The 23,824-nt window shown below is 44.9% G+C and overlaps 1 protein-coding gene across 2 annotated transcripts in view; it reads right to left on the bottom strand.

The window, feature by feature from the left end:
- The window catches only part of LOC135210701 (vacuolar protein sorting-associated protein 52 homolog), a 102,630-nt gene that overhangs the window by 46,795 nt on the left and 32,011 nt on the right, over nt 1-23,824 (bottom strand). For both annotated transcript variants that reach the window (XM_064243468.1, XM_064243467.1), the window contains one exon: nt 6,792-6,884. The gene's annotated coding sequence lies outside the window, so the exon portion shown is untranslated. The remainder of the gene's footprint in view (nt 1-6,791; nt 6,885-23,824) is intronic.

The following is a 23,824-nucleotide window of genomic DNA, read 5'->3' on the forward strand; positions in this document are numbered from 1 at the left end:
ACACTCGAAAGCGCCATTCCGCGAAATCGAGTCTTGACTCCTCGATTGTACATCCAGAGCCCCGAGGCACCAATCTAAAAAGTTAAACACCTCTAGCGTCTTAGTATAACCCCTTGAGGTGATGATCCGTCTCCGTCATTGTCCAGGAAACCTTAGCCGAAGACAAATAAGACCTCCTTGGAGCGTCCACCAAATTGGCGAAATCTCCTTGAGAAGAAGACGGTGCTTTCAATCCTGCTTCTTCTCCTGTTTCGTACCAGATCCCAGCTCTCCCTTTCAGTCTAGATGGAGGAAGTGCAAACGAAGTCTTCCTTTAACTTCCTTGAATCCATCCAATCCTGGACTCTCTTAAACGCTCTCTTTGCAGAGAGCGAAGTGGCCATCTTAACGAAGCCAGGGTCCTTCCTGGCCTTCGATGAGGCAAATTGTGAAGGTGGAGAGCAAGGAATTGGCGCTTGAAAATTATCTGGGAATAATTTCTTAAGTAAATCCGTCAACGTCTTATAGTCTGACGACGCTGACGCATTTTGGTTCGTCATCATCAGTAGGGCATGCGAATCACTAGACGAACCTTCCTCGGCATCAGCGCCTTTCAAAGATCGCGAGACTTCGACACTTTAACCTGAAGAAAACATCCTGACGTTTTCGGACCTCAACTGTTGATCGTCCTGGAAAGCGTCCCGATATGCAAGGCGCCGTGCGTTCTGATAAGCGTCCTGCAGAGCGTCCTGATGTGAAGGACGCCGTGCGTCCTGAAGAGCGTCAGCTCGAGCGCTTTTTGCTGAGCGTCACATGATGTGTAGGACGCCGTGCCGCGTCCTGAAGAGCGGTACAGCTTGGAAGCGTCTTGTTGAGCGTCATGATGTGTAGGACGCCGTGCGTCCTGAACCGCGTCAGTTGGAGCGTCTTGGCGAGCGATCCGCGCGTCTTGAAAAGCGTCTTCTCGAGCGTCCTGGTAAGCGCTTCGTTGCTTAAGACGCCGAGCGTGATCATTAACATGCAAAGCTTGACGTTCCGATATTGATCCTTGAGCGTTCTCGGCCTTTTGACAAAGACGCTGGCCGCTTGTGCGACAACTCACGTCTCTGTCAAATTCGTCTCTCCTAGACGCCCTTTCATGAGGACCGTAATCACGTTCTCTAATGCGTCGGCTACTAGGAGGAGACTCAAAGGCCGAAAAACGCGGAGTAGGAGCCGGGGACTGCCTAGTTCTCTTAACAGGCAGCCACCTATCCTTCCTTCTATGACTAGTTCTGCCTCCTTTCTCTCAAAAAAGGAGGCTAACTGTCTCTGCATTTCCCAAAGCATTTCCTTGAAGGGGAAAGTTTCTCGATCAGGAGAAGGACTCATCCGTGCGAGGAAGATGGGCGAGGGATGCCCGTTTCCTTCAACTCAGGAACAAGCTTAGAGCGACTTGGACGCTCGAAAGAGTCCTCCCCTGATGAAGTCTTGTTCCTTTTCTGTGGCGGAAAAGCTTCAAAATCTTCAGGTGACGAATCTACGTAATGATCAGAAGGACGTGAAGCGTCCTCTTCTCTGAAACCTCTCTTAAGAGGGCGACAAGTGCGACGGCCGCTTGTGCGACAACTTGCGCCCCTCCGCCGCTCGCCCTGAGAGGTCTTCCGAGCGTCCCAACCTCGGCGAGGAGAGGAAGTCTCGGAAGAAGAGAAGCACTCTTTAAGATATTCGTGCCCGTGGCACGAACACCGGCAGCTTGAGATTCGTCCTCAGTTTCTGCCGAAGGACGTCAGACCAGTCATAGATCCCGTAACCCTCCTTCGGCTTTCGGCTTGCCCTCTCCCTAAGGCCTGGGAGTCCGGCAGGGGCCTAGGCCTAGAGGCATTATGGACCGATCTGACACCCCTTCCACTACACTAGATGCACTAACACTTTTATCACAATTCACATTTGACTGTAGAGCAATCACTTTAGATTCCAAGGCGCGAATCGACTCCATGATCGTAAATAATACGCTTCCTTCTGCAAGCACTTCCTGATTGTTCGGAGGCAATACAACAGGATCCGGTGAATTACATCTATAGGAGGATTTAATGGAGATACATTCTACCTTGACTTCTACTCACAGAAGCACTCCTAGAGGAAGACCTCCTGATTCTATCACGCTCAAGCTTTTTCACGTAGAATCATATGCCTTCCATTCAATTTCAGTCAATTGCTCACACTCGATGCATCTATCATCAACATACATACATGACCACGACATTTCAAGCACACTGAATGAGGGTTCTACCGAAGCTTTCGGCAACCTCACCTTACATTCATGCACCCCTTACACACCTGAAGCTAGCAGAGCTAGATCCAGACATCGTAATCAAAGAAAAGTCAAAAGCCAAATCCAAAATCAAATCCACTCATCACGTATTTATGCCAAGCAACAAGCCAAATCTAAAACCAAAAAGTCAACCTCAGAATACTCAAAGTTAGCACAAGAAGTTTCAAAATCCGTAGGCGGAGGTCATGTAAACAGTTGTTTACGACCGGCGACAGAGAAAAATCTGAATAAGAAAAATGGGAATGATTCTGATATCCGCCTCCCAGCGGCGGGAATGGGTACTAACCACCTGGCGCCCACTGCGTGTGCCGGGAGTTTTGAAATTCTGTCGGACGTCGAGAATACAGCTATATATATATCTGACAGGTAAGTTTCATGAACAAAAAGTTTGTTCATACTTACCTGGCAGAACATATCATGCTGAATTCGGAAATACAGCTACATACATATCTGACAGGCAAGTTTCATGAACAAAACTTAAGAGAATCGAAGCAGTCAGCTCAAGCTTCTTATGTTATTGGACATAAGCGTTCCATTGACGTAGTCTACAAGTCTATTTCTGTACGAGTCTGCGAATGACGAATGAGAGCTCTTCCGAATCTTGTCAATAAGAGCTTATTCGCTTACGCAATATCAAGTTAATGAGATGTCAATGAGAACTAACCCATTTACGGGACAGATATTTTGTCATGAGGGGTAACCACTTACTTGGACAAAACGAAAGTATATTGTCAATGGGGGAAAGTCACTGAATTGACAAAACGTAATCCAGGAAGTCGAGCATTTAATTTTCCCCGATTCCCGTCTCAAACGAGGAAGGGGCAAGAATCCTGTTAAGAGACTGTGCTTACGGCAGGTAGAACGACGATGTTCAATTCGGCAGCGTAGTCCCGACTAGAAACTAACAAAATCTATCATCTGAAAAACCCTTTCAGATGGGCTAAAAAGCTTTGCAAAAATATCCTGGGTGAAGAGAAGAAACTCTCCAACCAGCTTCCTCTCCCGTATCACAACTAATGCCTGCTAAAGCTTAAAATTTATTGGCAGTATGGCAAAGGAAGTCCTGTCTTGCGCTTTCCTGAAGAGCGTCCTTTTGATGAGTGCCTTTGCAAGAATCCGACTGAACGTTGCCGAGAGTCCTGACGTGCAGGACATCGAGCCTTACATAACCCGTAACTGCCTTATCGCAAAGTCTTGACTGCGGTAGTGGCAACTTAAAATTTATTGGCAGAATGGCAAAGGTTGCGGTAGAGCAAACGAGATCTTCCCTTGACTTTCCTTAACTCCATCCACCTATGCGAAAAGCAATATTAATTGACAGAGACCTCTTGAATTCACGAAACCCGATGTCTTGCTGGGTTTCGAAGAAGAAGTCTGTTCACTTTAAACTTCCTCCGAAGCACTGCCTACTTCACATTTTTTGCAGGTGAGGTAGAAGGTATCACCGAAGGTAGAGGTAAAAATTCTTTAGGCCCAAATCTGAAACAAGAGCTTGAAGAGTTCAACAGAAACGTTCACCGCAGGCGACACACCTGGCGTGCGCTGGTGCACCGCTGCGGCGTGTCCACTGGCGCGCTGCGCGATCGGCGTCCACTGGTGCGCGCGCATCGGCGTCCACTGGCGCGCGCATTGGCGTGGCCGCATGCGCGCGCCTGGAGTCCATCCGAGCGTCCCGGTCGTCCGCTCTCAAAAGCTTCCTGCTACTATGACTTCTGTTTTACGTATTTCTCAGTGGAAAGACGGACACGAGTTCAGGCAGACGTTCGCCTTTCTTACTTCTCACTGAAACGCATAACGAGAGAGAGAGAGAGAGGACGTGAAGCGTCCTCTTCTATAAAGCTTCTATTTAGAGGGCGCGAGTCCTCCAAAAGCTCCAACCCCTGCATGGGGAGGACGCTTCGGAGGACGAGAAGCAATCTATCAGGATTCGTGCACGCGCCGCACTTTGGCAGTCTGGGGATTTTTCATCAGAAACTACCGAAGGCACGCCAGATCGGTGGGGGTTCCTTGTAACCCTCCTTAGGCTTTCGCATGCTCCCTCCCCGGGTCCTGGGAGTCAAGCAGAGGTCCAGGCCTAGAGGCGAAACGAGGCCGATCTGACGCACCCTCCACCCTACACAAGGGGAATCACTGCACTTGCTGCACTTTCACTTTTACTCTCTTAAAGCAAGCAAGACTTTCGATTCTAAGTTACGAATCGAAAAGAGTATCAGAGAAAGGGCAACCTTCCTCTACAGACACTGCTTAGGGCCCGAAGGCAACACTGCAGGTTAGGAGTAACAATTACAGAAGTAGCACTTCACAGCAATGAAGGAGAACGAGCACCTCTCGTAGACATATTCATAGCCCGGGGTTAGGCCATACTACATGGGTTAGGCAAAATAGTCTACAGGAAGGTTAGCAGGTTCACTACACTGACTTTTGTTAATTTTTGTTACTGATTAATTGCGTACATACGAATCATACGTCTTCCTTACGGAATTAGACATGTTTACTGATTAATTGCGTACATACGAATCATACGTCTTCCTTACGGAAATAGACAAGTCTCACACTCCTTACATGACAAATCTCAACAAAGAAGCAAGACCCATACCCCTCGTACATACCAGTGCGGATCTACCGAAGCTTTCGGTAGCCACATCCCTATCTTTGGCAAGACAACCCCTGTCTGAAACTAGCCTAACTAGATTCAGATATTTTATGCAAAAATGAATCAAATTCAAATCAATTTAAGATAGCGTATGTCTAGCCACAAATCCCACAATCCAAGTAAATAAAATCAAAAGACAATTAGGATACTTAGCGGCAATGAAGTTTCCAAAATCCTAAGACGGAGGTACTGAAAACAGGTGTTTTCAGCACCGGCGACAGAAAAATTATGAATAGAAAATGGGAATGGTTCCTGATACCCGCCTCCCACGGCGGGAATGTGGTACTAACCAACACTGGCCGACCACTGCGTGTGTCGGAAGTTTTAAAATTCTGTCTGACTTCAGAAAATACAAGCTATATTATAATATCTGAGAACAGGATAAGTTTCATGAACAAAATGTCAATGTAAGCAGTAATTTACGCATCAAGTTGTTGGTCGCCTGTTTTGGGGACTACTGTGATGCCCTAATTCTCTGTATCTATAGGCCTATCCACCAGGGAGCGCGGTAGGTGGGCAAATTCTGCCAGGCTTACCAGTGAGTGTTGTCCATACAGCAGAGCCAATGAATGGGTGGGCAATGACCGACGACACCAGTAACTTGGTCGAGTCGTATGTATGAAAAAACATGGTGGCTAGTACTGCTCATAAAAAGAAAACTTGCTGTGCTGCATAATAATTTGTATGTAATAAAGAACAAGACGAAAATATGGTGGCAAAGATTTGGGCACTACATACTGTTAAAGTTAGCTTATATCCCGCAAACATAGGTTAGTCAGCATTTAAACAAAAGGAGATCTCTTGAAAGAGATTACTAGTTAAACTGCTCTAGGTCCAGTGTGTTTTGAATGTTTTAGCTCATCAGAATTTTCCTTGACAGCCCACTAGGTTTGAGGAGGCTGGGTGGGGTCTACTTTAACAGTAAGGAGTATCCAAATAGTAGTAATAATTTTATAATGACAATTTATATTATTTGGTATGAAAGAACCTTACTAACCGTCAAAGTTAGCCAACTCCCACAATGAGAGAAAGGATGGTGGGCAGTGCAGCTAGTCCAATTCAGCACAGCAGCGAGCTAAGGAGCTTGCTTGTTATAAACCCAAAAATTTACGCGATCTGTAATCCTTCCTGCAAGCAATACCTAAAAAGAATGTCTTCACGATCAAAAACTTCAAAGGCTAAACGGATATGCAGATAAAAATTTTAAACTATGTTTAAGTTCCATAATAGAGATTGATACTGAACTCTGGGGACTTCCAATCTAATGATCTCACAGACAGATCCAATTACACATGATGCAGAATTAAGGAAAGCATGGATCATTACCCTCAAATAGCAGCTACAAAAGATTCTTACTTCTATCTTAGAAATCGAAAGAAGTTGATAATATTATCTATAGAGGTACAAGTGCTTGATGATAATTTCTCAACAAAATAAACAAAAGACGAGACTCATCTTGCTCGAAAGCCACGAATCTGTTCAGGTGGTTGTGTAACAATACCAAAATCCGGTGAAATAACCGGAAAATAAGAACAAGCTGCTGTAAGCACTTGATGTTTAGTCAAGCGTGGCAGAAAACAGAATGAAGTGCTCAGCTACGTTGTCCCCTAGTATTGCCGTTGGGGACAGCACCATATCCTACACTGAGCAATTAAAGCGCTACCAGTGAAATTTGAATCAGGCTGCCATACATGGAAAGTACATAATAGCTATATAATTCCTGAGTGAGTCTCATATACAAGTTTGTATAATCTTAACAGGGATTCTAAGTATTTGCAGATTCTAGCTATGCGCAGTGGACCCCGTGAATAAGAGGGTCGACTGTATCTGACAAATATTACTCACTTCAAGTATGGAGTCACATTCTGTGATCTGGTGATGAAGAGTGGCAATATCTTGTGCTTTGGTGATGTAGTCTTGGATACTCAAGTTCTCCAACTGTAATACAAGAATATTATTATATAGAATAATCGAAGAACTACCGATCTTTCACATAAAATGACAACATGAATAAATGCTAATCATCGGAAAATCTTACATATAAATCTGTAATAGTAATGATATTAAAAAATGACATACTTTAAGTGATCTTAAGAGCAGCAAGAAATGCAATTTCTCATTTGACCTGTATAAAAAAAAGTCAATCACTACACTAAACTGAAGCAGCTTAAGTAAAACTGTCACCTACTAAACTAAAAGCAACTCACATCTGTCGCAACCCCAGACCAACAGTTTAATTTGACTTCAACTGTACATATTTTGAAATGTTTACTGGCAGATTAAGATACACATATATCTATAAACTTGGATAAAATGCATTTTAGCAACAACACAAGGCTTTGTATTTCTGTAGTAGCTCAGGCATTGCACATCACTAAAAGAAGCAACTATTCATTTATAAAAATTATATCACAAAACTGCTCAATGGGAAACCTGTTACTTTGAGGTAACCAAACTATAGTAGCAGCAATCTCCAGATACTCCACAGAAAAAGAAACCACATTTCCAAACACATGAGTATATTCATTTGGGATTGGGACCCTGAATACATCAAGTGCTGAAAATGTAATTTCTGTCTGATGTCCTTCAAATACCAAAATGTCATTCCCTTACATGGTGCTTTTTCAGCAAATTAATCTCATTCTTTTCCTACGTCTCTTGCATAATTATTGCCTTACCCTAAGTCAACACTAGTAGAATTTACCCTAAATACTTTCCTATTTTCTTTATTTTTTGTGTAGGTTTTTTCATCAGCCTTTGGACACTTTCTGTGAATGTCTGTTAACATGAAGTTTTCATCTTCTCTTCTTCTTCTTCTTCTTCCCCAGCTTGTTCCCATTTTTATGTGGGATCGCCGTTTCGGATGAGCCGTTTCCATATATTTCTATCCTGCGCTTCTGCCTCATCAATTCCCTTCTCATGTAAATCTCCTCTCACACAGTCCTTCCATCTCTTTCTTGGTCTCCCTCTTCTTCTTCTTCCTTGCACCTCCACCCCCATAGTATGTCTCTCAGCGTGGTCTTCTATCCTATCCTCCAAACAGAAGGTATCCATACCCATCTCAGCCTCCCATACCTGGCACTTTCTTTGATACTTCCACCACCTTAGTCACCCCCTTATGTAGTCATTTATGATCCTATCCTCACGTCACCCCAGACATCCACCTAAGCATTCTCATTTCTGCCACATCCATCTTCTTCTGCTCTGTTTTTCTCATGCTTGCTGTTTCCGTACCATACAGCATTGCTGTTCTTACCACCAGTCTTATGAAATTTTCCTTTTAACCTAAGCGGCACTCTTTTGTCACAAAGAACTCCAGAGGCCGCTCTCCAGTTGTTCCAGCCTGCCTGTACCTGATGTTTTACTTCTTCTTCCATACTTCCTCCAGCGTTAACAAAAGATCCAAAATACTTAAACTTATCAACTCTCCTTATTTGCTCTCCACCAAGCTGAATACTTTCTCTATCATCCCCCTCAGTGGTGGTACACATATATTCGTCTTAGATCTACTTATTCTCATTCCTCTGTCCTCCAGTACTTGTCTCCATCTTTCCAATTTCACTTCCAGATCTTCCCTGCTCTCTGCACACAGAACAATATCATCCGCATACAATATGTTCCATGGTACTGTCACCCTTACTTCCTCTATTATAACATCCATCACTATGTTAAAGATAAATGGGCTCAGAGCCGACCCCTGGTGTAATCCTACTTTAACCTCAAAACCTTCTGTCTCCCCAACACTGTTCCTTACTCTGGTAATAAATACGTTCCGGTACATCTCTTGTATCAATCGCACATACTTCTCTGGCACCATCTTCTCCCTCAGACTCCTCCATACCTCTTGTCTCGGGACTCGCCATAAGCCTTTTCAAGGTCAATGAATACCATATGTAGGTCCCCTTTGTCCTTTCCCGAATTTCTCCATTATTTGCCTCAGAAAAAATATACCATCTGTTGTTCCCTTGCCCTTCATAAACCCATCTGCTCTCTTACCTATTTGTACTTCTCTCTCAGTCTAGCATCTATCATCCTTTCTAGTACTTCAAAGTGTGGGACATCAATTTAATGCCCCTATAATTACCACACTCTTGGACATCGCCTTTCCTTTAAAAATTTGGATCAATATACGCCTGCGCCACTCATTTTGGTATCTTTTTCCTGTTCAAGGATCTTTATCATAAGATTGTACAGTATATCCACTCCTTCATCTCCTAATCCTTCCATGCTTCCACTGGAATCATGTCTGGTCCGGTTGCCTTCCCATTCATAATAAAACTAATATTGTAATACTTACATGAACACCTGAATTGTGACCAGCCCGAACTATCTCCCCACATACTTACCCATAATTTGGGTAAAATTTAACTGCCAGCATTACCAAACGCTGGAGGTAAACACTGTCAGCTGCCAGAATTGGCTGACAGAATGTCTCATTCAACTGCAACTACGTACATATCATCATTCATTGAAAAGGAAGGTGGGTGGGAGTCATTCAGGTGTTCAGGTAAGTATTACAATATTGAAGAAAATCTTTCAAGTAGGTTTTCAGATAGATCTGACTGAATCTTATTTCAACATCTATCCCCAAAGCCTGTGCTAGACTTAGACCTTTCCTCAGAGGCCTACTACAGTTTCATGGTTCTTAAAATGATGTCCTCAAACTAGCTTCAGATACTGACAACTCATCTTGTACATTCATAATGCTCCTGAGGAAGACATTATTCTTATTAAGCCTAGCCTCAGGAGCTAGAATTTCAGAACTGTCGGCTCTATCCAGGGTGATGCGGGTCATGTGGAATTCCTCCCATCAGGAGAAGTTCTACTTGCTCCGGATCGTAGCTTTTTAGCCAAAAATGAAGATCCTCTTGCAAGGTGGGCTCCTTGGAAGGTTATCCCACTTATCCACAAGGATCCTTCTCTCTGTCCAGTTATCACTCTTAGAGCCTTTCTATCTCGTACTTCTTCAAGATCCTCAGGTGCTCTCTCATGAGAGAAAAAGGTGGTACTTTGTCAGTAAAAGGTATTAGACAACAAATCCTTTACTTCATTAAACAAGCCAACCCTGAGTCATTCCCAAAAGCACATGATATCAGGGGAGTAGCCACCTCAATTAATTATTTTCAACATATGAACTTTGAGGATCTTAGAAAGTATACTGGATGGAAATCCCCGACAGTCTTTAAACGGCATTATTTTAAAGTCCTTGGAATCTTTAAAAGTTTTCAGCAGTAGCAGCGGGAAACATTGTTTCCCCTGATACTGTATAGTAGTTGTAGTATAGATCCAGGTCTCCTTTCTACCTACATCATCCAACATGCCTCACCCTATCGCCAGGCTACTCGAATATCATAGCCTTAGCCGTTGAATCATATAGTGGATTGTCCCTTATTTTCTTTTTTTGCTCTAGGGACATCCACACTTGTACTGATAATGTGACAACTTCAGTTGACCTAACCCTTATTTTTATGCTAGGGTAGGACACAGTGTACCTACCCTTATTTTTAATTGCTAGGGTAAGGACACAATGTGGTTTTTGTTATATAGTTTTGCCATACTTGTATTAATGATGGACTTCAGTGTACCTACCCTTATTTTTATGCTAGGGTAGGACACAATGAGTTTGTATATTTTGTAAATATGTTAAGTAAATCCCTTTTTGTTTATATTACATGCATCACTGTAATTTACTGTAATTACCATTTAAGTACTTTAAGTTACTAACGTTTTTTCTATTGTTTTACTGTTTAGTATAAGTTAGTTTAAGTGCTTAGTTTGTATGCTGTAATTGATTTACTTATAACTTCATCTACTCCACTACACTTTTCCACAACTGTTTTTTTTCATTGTTCCGGCCCTTTTTTTCCCATCTTGTCTGTTTCTCTGGTACTCTTTCATAGGCCGACACGAGCTGAGCCCAGAAAAGGGATTTTGACGAAGGAAAAATCTATTTCTGGGTGATTGGCTCGTGTCGCCCTATGAACCCCCCCTTTATGGTTTGTTCCCCCCCTTGCAGGACAAGATGTTTTGGATGTTTTTTAGATTAAGGATGTCCGCTAGGGGCGCTGCTGTCCGTGGCGTCCTCTAGTAGTAGTAGTAGCGGCTGCATCGCCCGTTGGTATCAGCTCTCTCTTGGGGGGATTCTGATTGGAAGTTCTAATTGGTGGATTGTCTCGTGGTAGTGTTCCACACTCGCCCTATTATCATACCGACACATTCTTTTTAAGAGTGAGCGAGTCAGTTATTTTACTGACATTTTCTTAATTTTGTTTTTCTCTGGTAATTTTAGGTTAATTTTACCTAGAAAGAATGATATTAAGGATCCTTTCATAGGGCGACACGAGCCAATCACCCAGAAATAGATTTTTCCTTCGTCAAAATCCCTTTTATTATGAAAAAATGATATTGTTATGATACAATAAAGTTTGTTCATATTACCTGGCAGATATATATATATAGCTGTATTCTCCGAAGAAGCCCGACAGAATTTCAAAACTCCCGGCACACGCAGTGGTCGGTCAGGTGGTTTAGTACCCATTCCCGCCGCCTGTGGGAGGCGTGGTGTCAGGGAACTATTCCCATCTTCTATTCAGATTTTCTAATGGCCACTGTTCCCCGAGGGGAGGTTGGGCGGGTACTTGATTATATATATCTGCCAGGTAAGTATGAACAAACTTTATTGTATCATAACAATATCATTTTGTTCATGACACTTAACCTGTCAGATATATATATAGATGAATTACCCACCATTGGAGGTGGGGAGGGACAGAATAAAAGGATTTTGGGAAACATTTCACATGCAGATGATAGACATCTTGGTTCCTTACCTGTTAGCATAGCTGACTTCGTGATTACTGTCAACCCAAGTCTGCTTTTGCTTTACTAGTCTCTCCAGCAAGGACGTGACCTGTATAGCTGGTGAGTTCTAGATGATCTGACAACGGGGGGCGTGACCACAATGCGTCTAGACCATATTGACCATGACCATGAGGTGACTAAGAAGTAAAAATAAATATCACCACCTGACGCAACCTAGCCAAAGTTAAGGTGTTTTAACTAAGGCTTAAGAGTTAAGAAGTCCGCCATTGGCGGCGACTCAACAAATAAAATTAAGAGCTCTTCCTAACCATTTTCTACAGGATAGGATGAGTGGTACTTCTTGCCCCCAAGATTGTGTCTGCGGACACGTATGGCCCTAGCGAGCAGCAATCTCATATGACGTCTTCACATCTCTCAGGGAGTGTGAAAGCGAACACAGAAGTTGCTTCGCTAAAACGCGGTACTCAGGATGTAACTGAGTGCCATACTCTGTTGAAATGCTTCGAGGCCCGCGCCCTCACCTCGTGAGCATTTACTTTAAAATGGTTTCAAATCTTTGTTCAAACATGACGAATGAGCCTCTTAGACTCCTTAAAAATAACGCCAGGGCGTTCTTCGACATGGGCAAGTCTGGTCTTTTTACGGAACACCGCAGATTGTCCGAATGACCTCGACTTTCTTTAGTTTTATCAAGATAAAACTTGAGAGCCCCGACAGGGCACAGGACTCTCTGTGGCTCTTACCCAATAATTTGTGCCATCCCCTTGATCTCCAGGCCTCTGGGCCAAGGGTTAGACGGCGGGTTTTCGTTCTTAGCAAGAACGGAAGGCTTAGAGGACACCGAATTATGTCCTCTAAAGCCAAAACCTCTGATGATGGCTAAAACCTCACTAACCCTCTTTGCCGTAGCTAGAGTGGTTAGAAAATTAGCTTTCTGGTCACGTGTATTAAGTTTACAGAAAGGAGAGGTTCGAAATGCTTTGACATCAAGAACTTCAGACTACGTCTAAGTTCCATGCCGGAAGTTTCGATCTAGACCATTTCAAGATTTTCCGCAGACCTCAAAGATCAAGTGAAGGGCTTTGTTGTTTGACGACATCCGAATCTCTGAGCCTAGAGGCCGTCAACAACATATTTCGTATTCTACAATCGTTGGACTGCTAGCTTATCTCATAATTCAGACGGAAAGGGGGGAGACGGTAAAGTAATTCACAGAGGTGGAGGTGAGGAGCAGTCATTCTTCCTGCACCACTCTCCAGAATCGGCCCACTCCGATTGGTGACACTGCAAAATATGCAGCACTGCTTTGCTTTGGCAATGAGACTTGTAATTAATCTTGAAGATCCTCTGCTTCTCGACAGTCTGAACGCATCCAGACTCAGAGCGGCGAGGTTTTTAGGTACCTCCTCGAAGTGAGGCTGTTAGAGTAGACCGATTCTCTCGGAAGGGTCCCGTTTGGAAAGTGCCTCTCTTGAAGGACGTGACCTCTTGGAATCCAGCCTCTCGAACGGCCAACATGGGGCGATCAGCGTGCTTTCTCGCTCCCTCTGACGCCAGCGATTACTATCATATTTCCTAAGCTTTTGAATAGGGGAAAAGAGACTAACCAACTATCCCCATTCCATACTATATGATGGCGTCTATTGCTACCGCTCTCGGATCGAGAATAAGGGAGCAACGTAGAGGAAGCTTCTTCGTCTTCAATATTGCGAAGAAATCTACGAAAGGACGTCTCCAAAGTCTCCACAACTCTCGACATACTTCTAAGCGAGGATTACTCAGACGTCAGTAGTTGCTGCCGTCGATCGAGAAGATCCGCACGGACGTGCAATAGTGTAACGAACCTCTTGAGGATCGTTACGTTCCGTGCCTTATGTCGATAACCATCTCTCTCTTCTTGGGATATGAGAGAGCTGCGAAATTATCTGAGATGATTTGGACCAATTCGACCAAAAACTCACTCTTCGAGGAACTGGAGAGCCAACCAAATTGCTTCCAATTCTCTTAGATTATGTGCCAGGACCTCTGTACCTCTGTCCGGAAGCCTGGCACCCTCTCGGTATCACCTGAGGTGATCGTCAACCCATTGAGAGATGTTTAGAATTATTTCTAGATCTTTGATGTTATTTCAGTTCTCCTGGAACAAGTGTAGAGGTCTGAATTGCAGTCTATTCAGGGAAACAAGCTTCTCCAGCGAGGAAATGGTCCGCCCAGCAGGACTCATCCATTCCCGTCACTAGCATGCTTCCTTCCCTAATAAGGCTGCGCTTGGCATAAGCAGAGAGCATTATTATAGTGCTATGCCGCGGTAGACTCGTACAGAAGTCTGTTATAGTGCGGTAAGCAGCGCTGAACAGGTCTAAGAGATATCTCTGTTGAAAATTTCTTAGCAATAGGAAGTCGTGTTTATTCATGATTACTAGAAATCCCCATCAACCCGAGGTGAAAGTCATGATTGTAGGGTAGAGATACGGTTCGTCAATCAATCCCGCGGGAGAGAGAGACGTAAACGACCGAGCATGACAGCGAGCTACCTGATACTGAGTTGGTGACACTGTGACAGTTACAGGCAGCAGGCAGCAGCTTATGTTCACCTTCTCGCAGTTCTTATGCCGAGTTGCCAGCTATTCTATTCATCTCCAAGGAATAGATTTTACATTATTTGAACAGAAACTCTCAAGTTGGCATATTTAAGCGAAACAGAATTCGCTAAATACAGAAGCTGATTTGTGTTGTCGTAACATTACGCTTAATTAACCAAATGTTAAATCGAAAACTCCTGGAAAGTTGCCTGGAGTACCGATTAAATATACTGCGTCATCCACAATGACAGCAACCTCTCGTCTCGCACTATTCTGCCTGAGTTACCAGCTAGTCTCTTCTACGAAGGAATAGGTTTGTTACTATTATCGATAAGGAAATTCTCAAGCAGGCATATTTAAGCGAAACATAATTCGCTAGATGCAGACGCTGAGTTAGTGTTGTGTGTAACAATACCTTTTAGCGTTGTCCTTACAGCGGAAACTCCTGGAAGTTTGGAGGAAGGACCGATTAAATACACTTACAATAACCGTCTTTCTGGGCTCAGCTCGTGTCGCCTATGAAAGTAATCCTTAATATCATCTTTCTAGGTAAAATATCCTAAAATTACCAGAGAAAAAACAAAATTAAGAAAAAAGGTCAGTAAGACTGACTCGCTCACTCTTAAAAGAAGTGTCGGTATGAAATAGGGCGAGTGTGGAACACTACCACGAGCAAACAACAATTAGAACTTCCTATCAGAATCCCCCTAAGAGAGAGCTGATACCAACGGGCGATGCAGCCTCTACTACTACTACTAGAGGACGCCACGGCAGCAGCGCCCTAGCGGACATCCTTAATTTTAGCGCCAGCATCTTGACGCTGTTTTCCCTTGTGCTTTTAATATTCTGGATTTATCTCGTTTTCTAAGATGGAACGTCAGCAATTGCCACGGCTAAGTTAAGTAACTCATAAGTAATATTTTTTTATCATAGTTTTATCTTCCGGTACCAGTATTTTCCTTTTTATAGTCATATACGGTTCCCCGGTTGTCCTCGTGGCGGCCATGCTGCCTCGTAAGAATTCCCGGGTCCTCATACTGGGACTTCTATACTTATGGCTATTTTTCACGTTCATTGTTTTACATCGAGTTTTAGCTAGTTTAGCCCTCTTACCATTCTCTCTTAGCTTGTATTTAGGGCTATCATTATTTTATTCTGGCCCAGCATCCCGGCTCTTGCTCTTACATCGGCTATCGCTGGCTCCGAGTAGGCTACTGTTTCTTGGAATAGTTGCCTCCTCCTGGGCTTCTTTCTCTTTTCCTCAAAAGTGTCTCTTCCACCTTTCGATGTATTTATTATTATTATTATTTTAGGGTGTTAGGCTAGCCTAGGTGCTTGTTCCATGTATTGGTACAGCTTGGTTCACGTGGCCCTACCACGGTTGTGGTGATCGCGCCTAGGCCACTAGTGGTCACGTGTTCCATAGCACCTCACCCTGCCCCTTCCCTCCCTCTCTGATGTAGGGAGGGAGCTGCCCTGACCCCTGGGTTGTCATAACACCTCATAGCCTTCTCTCTCATTCCGGAGGTGCCGGGAGGTTCCACCAGCAGGGGGTTTAGGGCGACCACATGAGGTACCGGGTCTCCATACTGGGTAGTTGGTGAGGTTGGGGAGGAGTAGGCCATCCCTTCCCCCACCCCCTTTCCTCGCTCCCGCCGTGTTTCACCGGGACTCCTTCCCCCCCATACCCATTACTCAGCCACCTCCCTTACGATACGAAAGGAGAGCCTCCGTCGCAGCCGGGGCCCTTTGGTTATAGGTTTTTGGCTCCACGAGCGGGTATGGGAGGGTACTATGGATGGTCGTTTGCTTGCCTACTATATCCTTATATCTCTCACCCCGCTACCGGAAGGGAGCTTACCCTTTACCTACGCACTCTTCTAGTAGACGGGTGGAGAGAAGTTGGTTTTGATTTTGTGTTGTTACTGTACTATGTTAAGGATATATACCCTAATTTAAGATGTTTTACAATGAATTGTGTATTATTGTTATGTTATCAACCATCCCCGCCATTTTACGTGTGGTTTCCTTACCACCACTCCCTAGTTGGTTGATTCTTGTGCCTCCGCCACTGGCGGAGATAGCCTTTCTTCCAACATGGTTACCACACGTATTTTAGCAGGGCTCTGGTTTCATCTAACTTTATCGCTCCGGCACCAGCGGAGCATATGTTAGACTGTAAGTGTTACTCTGTACTCATGTACGTTTCCACTTACAGGCTACCAACTGTCAGGTCCTCGCTGCAATGCGACGCTGCATGACCCCTGCGGACACGATGAGTGCAGGTCTCACGCCGCCCCGTGTGCCACCCTGTTCAACGAGTCCATCGTTTGGCATCCCGAGGCCTGCACCATTTGCTACGACCTGGTCGGTCAGCTGGTTGATGGGGTAAGACCATTATAAAACTATTTTTCAATTTACTAACACTTTTAGTTCGTAAGTTTGTTAACCCTGTCCGCAATTGGTAGCTAATTCAGCCTTTCTTTCAGGCTAGCGGGGTGAGGGAAGTCGCCCATCGCCACTCTGAAAGCGTGGGTAGGCGGCTTTGGAAAGAACGCCGCCAAGGGCCAGCCCTACATACTGGATAAAAAGCTGGCCATCCAGATCTTCCCTGCGGGCAAGTCGACGGGCTACGTCGATCCCTTGTCCGCCGCCCCCGTAATAGCCGCCATCCAGCAAGATCTCCAGCAGTCGTTGGGGCTCGTAGCCGCCCAGGAGCCAGTCCCGGACGTCGCCGGCCTGGACCTGAACCTCGAGCCGATGGCGGTAGTGAGTGAGGGTTTGTTGGTTGAGGTAGGTTTGTCGGGCGCCCAAGGTCTTTTCCTTGGGCGCTCCTGGATCTTCTCCTGTCCCTTCTTCTTCCGCATCTTTCCAAGGCTTTCCGGGATCTGAGATCCCTAGCCGACTACTCCCGCTCTCTCTGTACCTCCTAAGGAGAGGGAAAGAGAGAACCGAAGACTCTGTCTAAGTCGACTTCTAGAAAGTCGTCTTCGTCTTCTTCGGCTAGGAAGTCATCGACTTCTTACGCCGACGCGGTGAGGGCTAAGCCAAGCTCTTCCCAATCGAAGAGCTCTAGAGGCAAGGCTTCGAAGGAGAAAGCTCGCGCTACCCCCGAGGTCGTTGCCTTCTCCCGCCTCCGTTGCCCCCTCTCCGGCTATGCCGGCAGGGGTAGCAAGCACCCAGCTCCTGCGTTCCTTCTCCTGTCTCACCAGGAATGATGGAGCAGGTAGGAGTGATGGTTTGTTCTCAAATCTCAGCTTGGGGAACCCGCTTTGAGCAGATGTTGCGCACAATTGTCGAGCACTCTGTCTCAAACTGGACAGAGGCCGTCCAGGAACTCTCGAATAGAGTAAGGGAGACTGAGGATCGGGATATGACTGGGCTATCCCAGGCTCCTCCCCCAGTATCCCCTGCTTCTAGCACGGGGATCCTCCAACTCCCGTCTTACGACTCTCTGCCAGCTTTCTCTATGGAGAATCCATGGAGAGTAGCGGCCTACGCTCCCTTTAAGGACGGGATGATTTCGATCCCGGAGTTTGGCACTCGAAGGATTGAGGACTTCGAGTTCTATCCTCCGGGTCTGTCACAGCCTTTCATCGGGTATGCTAGGCTGACACCAACGGCTCTTACAAGGGAGGACAAGATCTCGAAGGAGTCTGTCCTCTACAAGTAGAGACCACGCCCAACGGGAATGGGTTCACTGCCTTGAGGACTGGGAGTGTACGAATACTAAACTCCAGGCCTATAAGAGCCCCTTCACTATTTTCGCCACGGAAGAGGAGGTCTCTCTTCCGTTCGCCACGAAAATTGGTGGAGAAGCTCTTCAGGCAGTCCTCAAGGATGAGCCCCTTCCGCAGTTGAGAGAGTCGGAGTCCACTTCTCCACTCTTTCCCGCCTTCGGAGAGTTATGGGAAAACCTGCCTGCTACTTTCACGCAGGGTAAACTCAAGCCGGACTGCGCTATGGACCAGTTTCGGTGAGAAGTTGCCTAGGCTGCCGGACTCCCTAATCCAGGCAGAGTTCGATGAGCGGACTAGGTTTGGCAGGTCCCTTAACTCTATCATAGTCACGGAAATGGCTGCGCTGTCTTATGCGAACGAACCGCTATTTAAGATCTTAGCGAAATCACAATTTCACACGGTTCTGCTAGACGCTTTTGACTTCTTCCAAGCCAGGAAGAACTGTCGGAAGCATGTTCTTCAAGAGTGTACTATCAGGCACGAGCCTAATAGACTCTTGACTGCCAGCATGTGGGGAGCGGATCTCTTCCCAGAGTCAGCAGTGAACGAAGTTTCATCACGAAGCTGCTAGACTCAACCAGAGCCTTAGAGCTAGGTGGGGCATTTCCTCTAAGAGGAAACAGGAATCCGTTCCTACTGCTGGCAAGAAACCAAAGAAGGCTGGTAGGGAGGTTCCAGCCATACAAAAACTCCAGCCTCAGCAGCAGTTTGTGCAGGCGGTCCCAGTCACCCAACAAGGACAACCTGCTACAACTAAACAAACTCAGCCTTTCCTCCTGGTGCCCCAGCAATCCCAGCCTTCGACCTCCTACGCCATCTCGCCCGCCTTAACCCTGCTTATGAGGTTCAAGGCTACTCTCAATCGAGGGGTAGGGCGAGAGGTTACTTTCGTCACCGTGGCGCAGGAAGGGGCGCAAGGAGTAAACAGTTCAGAGAGGAGGCGTGGTGGCCACCCGCCCATCAGCAATGAGGCTCTCCAGGTAGGAGGGAGGCTGTTCCTCTTCCGCCACAGGTGGGGGTTCAGCAGTTGGGCACAGAGCATAGTGTCCAGAGGATTAGGCTGGAGCTGGATCCAAGATCCTCCTCCAATCAAATCATTCCATCAGGTACCGTCAAAGGAATTGATAGATTACGCGGAAGAACTCCTTCAGAAAGGAGCTATTGCGAGAGTCAAGCATCTAAAATTTCAAGGTCGCTTATTCAGCGTTCCAAAGAAAGGCTCAACAAAAAGAAGGGTAATCTTAGACTTGTCAAAAGCTAAACTCTTTCATTCGCTGCGACAAGTTCAGATGCTTACCCTCTCGCAAGTAAGACCTTACTGCCGCGTGGAGCCGTCACATGCTCCATCGATCTTACAGACGCATACTATCATATCCCTATAGCCAGGCACTTCCGCCCATTCCTAGGATTCAGGCTAGGAAATCAGACATTCTCATTCAAAGTGATGCCCTTCGGTCTGAATGTAGCCCCCAGGGTATTCACAAAGATAGCAGAAGTGGTTGTACAACAATTGAGAGCTCAGGGAATCATGGTAGCAGCATACCTCGACGATTGGTTAATCTGGGCACCAACAGTCGAGGAATGTCTCAAAGCTACCAAAAGGTAGTTCACTTTCTGGAACATCTGGGGTTCCAGATAAACAAAACGAAATCCAGGACTTGTTCCGGAATCTCGTTTTCAGTGGTTGGGAATCCAGTGGGATTGTCCTCCACAATCTATCAATTCCAGTAGCCAAACGGAAGGAAATAGCAAAATCTGTCAGGCATTTTCTCAAGTGCAAAACAAACGTCAAGAAGAAACCAGGAGAGAATCCTAGGGTCTCTTCAGTTTGCTTCAGTAACAGATATCCTTCTCAAAGTAAGGTTAAAAGATATAAATCGAATTTGGCGGTCAAAAGCAAACTCCAAATATCGAGACAAGTTGTCAGTGATCCCACAGATCCTCCGCAACCAACTACGGCCTTGGTCAAGAGTACAGAACCTAGCCAAGAAAGTACCCTTCAATATCCCCTCCCAATGTTAACCATTCACACGGACGCATCCCTGTCCGGTTGGGGGGGATACTCTCAGTTCAAACAGGTTCAGGGGACTTGGTCAGTTCAATTTCGCCCAGCTCCACATAAACGTGTTGGAAGCAATGGCAGTATTTCTTACTCTAAAGAAAGACTTCTTCCCCGAAAAAGTCTCATCTAAGGCTAGTTTTGGACAGTGCAGTAGTAGTTCATTGCATCAACAGAGGAGGGTCCAAATCCAAGCATGTGAACCATGTCATGATAGCCATCTTTGCATTAGCAAACAAAACACAGATGGCATCTGTCTGCCACTCACCTGGCAGGAGTAAGAAATGTGATAGCGGACGCCCTGTCCCGGTCAGTCCCTCTGGAATCAGAGTGGTCTCTGGACGTCGGGTCATTCCAGTGGGTAAAGGGCCCGGAGCGGAGTCCCAGGTCTCCAAGTGGACCTCTTCGCCTCACAAGCGAACCACAAGCTCCCTTGCTATGTGGCCCCAACCTGGGACCATCTGGCTTATGCCACGGACAGCCCTGTCGTTGGATTGGAATTCAATGGAGGAGAATTTATGTTTTTCCTCCAGTGAATCTTCTCCTGAAAGTCCTAGACAAACTAAGGTCTTTCAAAGGGATAGTAGCTCTGATTGCACCGGACTGGCCCAAGAGCAACTGGTATCCACTTCTCTTGGAATTGGGTCTCCGACCTCAACGGATCCCCAATCCCAAACTATCACAATCAGTACAAATGAGGACTGTGTTCGCTTCCTCAGGAACTCTCCAGACCCTAACTTTATGGACTTCATGAAGTTTGCGGCTAATAAAGATGCTACATTGATCCACAGAATATTCTCTTCCTGGAATCAGATAAGAGAGAGTCAACCATCAGACAATATGACTCAGCTGTTAAGAAATTAGCATCTTTCTTGAGAGAATCGAACACTACAACCCATGACAGTTAATTTGGCTATATCCTTTTTCAGATCTTTATTTGAAAAAGGTTTAGCAGCTAGCACGATTACCACTCACAAGTCGGCTTTGAAGAAAATCTTTCAAGTAGGTTTCAGATAGATTTAACTGAATCTTATTTCACATCTATCCCTCCCAAAGCCTGTGCTAGACTTAGACCTTCTCAGAGGCCTACTACAGTTTCATGGTTCTTGAATGATGTTCTCAAACTAGCTTCAGATACTGACAACTCATCTTGTACATTCATAATGCTCCTGAGGAAGACTCTATTCTTATTAAGCCTAGCCTCAGGAGCAAGAATTTCAGAACTGTCGGCTCTATCCAGAGATGCGGGTCATGTTGGAATTCCTCCCATCAGGAGAAGTTCTACTTGCTCCGGATCGTAGCTTTTTAGCCAAAAATGAAGATCCTCTTGCAAGGTGGGCTCCTTGGAAGGTTATCCCACTTCCACAGGATCCTTCTCTCTGCCCAGTATCAACCCTTAGAGCCTTTCTATCTCGTACTCTTCTAGATCTCAGGTGCTCTCTCATGAGAGAAAAAGGTGGTACGTTGTCAGTTAAAGGTATTAGGCAACAAATCCTTTACTTCATTAAACAAGCCAACCCTGAGTCATTCCCAAAGCACATGATATCAGGGGAGTAGCCACCTCTATTAACTATTTCCAACATATAGAACTTTGAGGATCTTAGGAAGTATACTGGATGGAAATCCACCCCGACAGTCTTTAAACGGCATTATTTAAAGTCCTTGGAATCTTTAAAGTTTCAGCTAGTAGCAGCGGGAAACATAGTTTCCCCTGATACTGCTTAGTAGTTGTAGTATTGATCCAGGTCTCCTTTCTACTACTTCAACCAACATGCCTCAACCTATCACCAGGCTACTCATCATTATAGCCTTAGCCGTTGTGTGTTATAGTGGTTTGTCCCCTTATTTTTTTTTGCTAGGGACAACCACATTGGTACTGATATGTACTCCAGTGGTCCTAACCTTATTTTTCATGCTAGGTTAGGCCACAATATGTTTTATAAATTTCCATTTATCTTGTGATAACTTCAGTCACAATGTGTTTGTATATATTTGAATTACTTGTTTTATTGTATTAATGATGGATTTGAGTGTACCTACCCTTATTTTTATGCTAGGGTAGGACACATCTATGTATATAATTGTACCTATATATTCTAATTAAGTAAATTCAACTATTTCTTTATTTTACATGCATATTATGTCATTGTTACTACCATTTAAGTACTTTAGTTACTAACATCTGTTATTGTTTACCATAGTTAGTTAAGTACTTATTTTGTATGCTGTATTTGATTTACTTATATTATATCCATCATTTTAACATGTTTTTCATTTTTCCTTTTCCATCTTGTCTGTTTCTCTGGTACTCTTTCATAGGCCGACACGAGCTGAGCCCAGAAAAGGGATTTTGACGAAGGAAAAATCTATTTCTGGGTGATTGGCTCGTGTCGCCCTATGAAACCCATCCCCTTTTTATGGTTTGCTTTCCCCCCCTTGCAGGACAAGATGTAATTTTATGTTTATTAAGGATGACCGCTAGGGGCGCTGCTGCGTGGCGTCCTCTAGTAGTAGTAGTAGAGGCTGCATCGCCCGTTGGTATCACTCTCTCTTAGGGGATTCTGATAGGAAGTTCTAATTGGTGTTTGTCTCGTGGTAGTGTTCCACACTCGCCCCTATTTCATACCGACACTTCTTTTTAAGAGTGAGCGAGTCAGTCTTACTGACCTTTTTCTTAATTTTTGTTTTTTCTCTGGTAACTTTAGGATATTTTTTTTACCTAGAAAGATGATATTAAGGATTACTTTCATAGGGCGACACGAGCCAATCACCCAGAAATAGATTTTTCCTTCGTCAAAATCCCTTTTCGGTTTGCCATCTGTAGAGGTAACCATGATATGCTTATATGACTTGAACCCTACATTAGTAATATGACGCAAAGATCAAAATACGTAAGTATTGTAGTCACTTGAACATATAATTCTCTACTACATTCTTTCCTCGACGAGGAAGAGAGAGAGAACTGGAAAACGAACTGTCTTCGTTCTTCTTTGCCAAGAGAGAAACGAATTAACATTATTCGAATGGAGATCAAGTGAGAACCGAGGATCGAAAAGGGACAGTTCAAGCTTCTTATGATATTGGACATAAGACTTCATGGACGTAGTCTACAAGTCTTTTTCCTGGATGGAGCCTCTGACTAATGAATGAGAGCTCTCTCGAATTTTGTAATGAGAGCTTATCCGCTTAAGGCGATAAAATGTTATGAAGAGATCTTTGTCAATGAGAACTAACAACCCATTTACATGACAGAAAGTAATCCAGGAATTCGAGCATATAGTTTTCCCGGATTCCCGCAGAAATCGAGGAACGGGGCAGGATTCCTAATCAGAGACTGGGCTTACGACAGGTTAGGACCTTAATGTTCCCCCCCCTTCGGCAGCGCAGTCCCGAAGCAGACGAGGAGGCGTTTTTATGACACCGAAATCTGCTTACAGTTTTTTGGCTGGAATCATCAAGTCATGGATTATATTGAACGCTCCCTTCGTAGAAGAAAGCCAAGTAGACATCTTGACGAGACCAAACTCCTTCCTCTTCTTCGAAGACGCCCTCTTGAAGACCGTTCTTGCAGGAATCCTGGCAAATGTCTTGATGCGTAGGACGCCTAACGTTCTGAAGAACGTCCTGGTAAGTGCTCTGCTGAGCGACATGACGTGTAAGATGCCGAACGTCTTC

The sequence above is a fragment of the Macrobrachium nipponense genome, chromosome 4, assembly GCF_015104395.2.
Source record: "Macrobrachium nipponense isolate FS-2020 chromosome 4, ASM1510439v2, whole genome shotgun sequence".
In the NCBI taxonomy this organism is placed as follows: domain Eukaryota; kingdom Metazoa; phylum Arthropoda; class Malacostraca; order Decapoda; family Palaemonidae; genus Macrobrachium; species Macrobrachium nipponense.